The sequence below is a fragment of the Pieris brassicae genome, chromosome W, assembly GCF_905147105.1.
Source record: "Pieris brassicae chromosome W, ilPieBrab1.1, whole genome shotgun sequence".
Classification (NCBI taxonomy): Eukaryota; Metazoa; Arthropoda; class Insecta; order Lepidoptera; family Pieridae; genus Pieris; species Pieris brassicae.
Window position 1 is genome coordinate 488,732 of NC_059679.1, and position 4,828 is coordinate 493,559.

At 38.0% G+C, this 4,828-nt stretch overlaps 1 long non-coding RNA gene across 1 annotated transcript; it reads right to left on the bottom strand.

Moving 5' to 3' along the window:
- Positions 1-619: 619 nt before the first annotated feature.
- Positions 620-4,828, bottom strand: LOC123718320. The gene is made up of 4 exons (XR_006754996.1): positions 4,477-4,828; positions 3,073-3,251; positions 1,493-1,652; positions 620-1,071 (listed from the first exon to the last, which is right to left on the bottom strand). It is a non-coding gene; the product is annotated as an uncharacterized LOC123718320 (long non-coding RNA).

The following is a 4,828-nucleotide window of genomic DNA, read 5'->3' on the forward strand; positions in this document are numbered from 1 at the left end:
TTATTAAATTGAGATATAAACTTTATTAAATTGAGTTATAAACTTTAACCCTGGGCCCCGTGAATATAAAGGTCCCCCAGTCCCCACTGAAAACAATAGACAATAAAAAAAATTAAACTTACACACGCAAGCCCTGGGCGGTGATTAATTTAAACTTTTTTAATCGCGTTATTTGTGTGTCTAAACAATAATGCAAAAATTTAACCTTTTTTGTGATCCGCTTTGCTAAGCAAGTCTAAGTTTCTTACGAACGTTTCTTGTAGAGTTTTATAATAAATAAAATTATTTTTATTCAATATAAGTACATATACAATGTTTAATATCCAGCTCTTGTATAAAAACTAAATACTTAATTCCATAACAACGTCTTTTAAATTACAAGTTTGATGTTTTTAAAACTGTCTACAAGAATCTTATCTTTTTTTTTAAAACATAACCCTAACATATAACAGAACAATGTCAACTGAGTCGGCTATAAATATTTTATATATTCATAGAATCATATTAATTCCACGTTATTAAAGGATTAATTCGTGTTTTGTACGAGTTATTGTAATTTTATAATTGGAATCTTAATTATTAAAGACGTGCGTGAAAAGCCCTTATCTCGTACCTCGACTGCCTCCACACAACTCCATCCTCAGCTCTGGCATAAGGGCATCATAATTGTCCTAATTAGGTGAGACCCCGACTTCTGCCATCACCCCTCCCTACCATTAACAGTTCGAGATTATTCCGTTTTCTCCTGGCAATTTGGCCTAAGCATTTGTAAATGATAGTTGACAGTCTAGTGGTGATTTAGAGTTGGTTGAAAATGGATTTATTAATTTTGCTGTCCATGGTATCTGCAACATTCTCATCCAACCTCGAATGTCGAGTCGTTAATTTAGTAAAGATATATTTTAGTTTAGTATTCGAACGAGGTGGTATCGTAATTGTAGGTCTTCATAATAGCGTCGACCCAGTTGTACACCTGTGGTACATTCGTGAAGGCGACTGGAATACCATACCACCACATCTGTATCCCAGAACGACCAATCCCACCACAGCGAAGCGAGTGCCTTCAGACGACTGGAACATAACATAATATAATATAACAAATTAGTTGCGAAATTTCGTTATAAATATATATAAAACAAAGTCAACAGTGAAACAATCGTAAAACGCTTTTGCTCTTAAGTCTCAATAGATAAATTGCTGTTATGTAAATCATTTATTTCTAAATTATTTATACTGAATACACAACAACAATGTTTAGATCGTCGAATTGGAAAAAAAAATTAAATTTGATCTATATGTCGCGGCCAACTAGCTTAATTAGTCGCCAGTTAAACGACGCCGTTTAGTAAAAAGGTTAGGCTGTTAATTTAACGGCTAATTAAGCTAGTTGGCTGCGACATATACATCTGTTTGTATAGGTAATGTATTGATCCTAGTGATAATAGCCATTAAGTGGTACTTTATAAAATTCGGCAAACTACTCTATACTTACGGGTATAGGACATATGAGGGGTGAGCCACCATCTTCCTTACAATTACTTAAACCGATAACTCCTCCTGCGCACGTCAGGGGGTCGTCCATATTATAGGCAGATCCTACAATAGGTAGGAAGGCCCTTTCACATACAGACTTGTCCAATAGTGATAGATATCTAAAAAAATGAAACAATAAATTAACCAATATTTTCTTATACGGGCGAGTGTTACGATAAAATGTCCATCGATGGCCTAGTAGACTGGAAAAGTCCCATGCTCCCTAAGTGGAGCAGAGGGCATGCAGCGTAAAAGACCAGTCTGATCAGTCCTGGGCGGCTCTTTGAATTTTTCTCCACGTTCCTCCGCCTCTGCAATGATGCTTCGTTGCCAGGTCTGTTTTGGGCGTTTCGTTTCCTGTTTCCTTGAGTATTCCAGTAGAGGCCTCGATTAGCAATACGACTTAGATCCCTCCGGAGCGTATGGCCCACCCATTTCCACTTTCGGCGTTTTATGTACCTGTCAATTGGCACCTCCCATAGCTGATGGTTAGAGATTCTCTCGGGCAAGAATATTCCAAAGAATATTCAAAAAGGCAGCGGTTTACAAAGACCTGCAGTTGTTTGTGGTGCTCTTTGTAACTTTCCACGTCTCAAAACCATACAGAAACACGATCTTTATGTTGGATAGGAAGAGTTTGAGTGTTCAGACTTAACCCCTCATGGGCCACCATGTTCTATCTTTAGCGGATAGATGGTGTAAATTAAATGCCCAGATACTTAATATATTAATATAAATCAAAAAAGGATGCGAATTGTACAATGATCGTAGGTCAAGTGACATGAGTAGACAGATTTGTATGAATGATTCTTCATATCTTCAAGCGCCTGATGCGGGTGACGGCAATGTTCCCGCGATGGTGTTTTGGCATATTTCCACAGACGTTAAGTCTGGACATTGTGCATGACTCGTTAACGAAACGTTACGGTAAATATATGAAAAGTTATATCTAGCGAGAGCTTTGAGTGTCAATAAATTAACATTTGCCTAAAGTTTCCAACGATATCTCAAACCTGCGACAACAATCAGTACGATGACGTCCTGAGTCGCGCTAACAAAAAGCAAAAACCGAATAAAGGGACCGACGAATAAGTGAGCGGGGCAGAAAACAAGATACACAGATAAAAGATGGACTTTAAAGACAACTATATAGAAAAGACCAAGGAAAAGGAGAAGAGAGCATCCTCAAAAAAGGTGGATAGAAGATATAGAAGTGTTAACAGGAAGCGAATGGAGAAAAATTGTTATAGACAGAGATATCACCTTTTCACGGGGAAAAGGTACTGAAGGAAGTCGGAATATCAAATAACAAGAAAACGGACCTTGGCGGGCATATCGACTACTGGTACTGGAATCTATTACGAAGGTTGGACATTGGAAACTGGCTGATATAATTATTTTTGACAGTAGAGATGTGGGGTCTTTCTGCATCTTCTACCGCATCAACCATCCGATGCCGAAATCCTTTGTTCGAAAACTAGTGTCACAAGATTCGTTCTCACGCGCAGGCGATGTGCAAAGTCCATAGGAGACGCTTACTTTTTTCAACATGACAGCATACTCGTCCTTATTAAAGTTCTTTTGGCACCACCCCTTGCTGTAGCACTCAGTCCCATGTGGTGGCATTTTACTTTCCAAACACGCGGTCCCAATGTGAGGGATGGACATGTCGAATGGCGTTTGCAATATTAACAATGCCGCGTTGTTTTTGAACTGACCTGAAAAAATATATTAAATAAAAACCAAAAAACCAGTGACGCTTCCAGCTTTTAGTTGGGCCTCAGATGAAGGTCGACGGCATCGAGGTAAAATGCATATAGTCTATTGGGTTCGAACTTACGACTTCAGAATTGAGAGTCGCACGCTGAAGTTACTAGGCCAACACTGCTGTTTAAATCAAATAACAAGGATTATGTATTTATATTAATTAAATAATGAACGCATCTTTTTAAAAGGAATGTATTTTGTCAAACAATTTGCGCAAGTAAGCGTATATAAGAACGAATTGCTGTTCATTTGTCTCCCTAAATCGAGAATGTCTTAGCAATTTGACTTTTCATCTTGAAATATTTATATATAATAATAGTTCCTTATATATTGAGGTTGTGAAGGAAGGAAGGCCATGGCGAGTCAAACCGCTGACTGGCTTTCAATGCCTGAGTGGCTGAGATTAAGGAGTTGTTTATAACCATAGCAGTGTTGGCCTAGTGGCTTCAGCTTGCGACGCTCATCTCTGAGGTCGTAGGTTCGATCCCCGGCTGTGCACCAATGGATTTTCTTTTTATGTGCGCTCGAAAGGTGAATGAAAACATCGTGAGGTAAACGACTTGCCATAGACCCAAAAAGTCAAAGGCGTGCCTCAGGCACAGAAGGCTGATCACCTACTTACCTTTTTAATTTACTAATGATCATGAAACAGATACAGAAATCTGAGGCCCAGACCTAAAAAGGTTGTAGCGCCATTGATTTTTTTATTTATAACAGTAGCCTTGCCATTATAGGTATCACTATAGGCTATTTGAAATATCACCTGTGGTATTATAAAATACGGTCACGTGTTTTCATATATTTTATTGTGTTTACAAAAGTAATAAGTCATCTATCGAACATTTTGTGATTTATAAAATTTGTACGCGTTTACGCAGGCTCTGATTGGCACACACAGAACGACACAAATAAGTGGCGTCTTTTAGGTGAAAAGCACGGAAATATAAAGAACACTACAAAAAGCAAAATGATAAAGTGTACGGGCACAGTTCTAAAGAAGCTGCTCAAGTGGTCGGAAAGGTACAACTACAACTAGGTTACTAATATAATGTCAATAAAAACTTGCAACACCTAGCATTGGAAACACTTCGATACCGCAATTCAAGAAATGACTCGTAATGTTAGTCGTACATTTGGATTCTACACTAAAGACAGGGTTGGACAGAACATACTTACAAACGTAATTAACGGTATAATTTGTCATTGGGCATCGATTCTGTTGGAACACACGTTCTCTTCAGTGACAATATTCCAAAATAAAATCATGGCTCTGATACACATAAAGCATTGCAACTAACTCGAATAAACATCAGTGGCATCGTTAATCCACTCATAATCGAATCCACGCTTTCCAGCAGCGCTAGGCCACCCTAGAAATAATGAATTAGTTAATAGCCAGAAAGCAAAATTGTCCAGGTAGATTTCGAGATCGAGAGAAATTGTGTTATAAAAAGAAGTCATCAAGAGTTAAGAACTTGTGAGTTTGTGCGATGAGTATCTCTATTGAAAAAAATGAAGAAGGAATAAC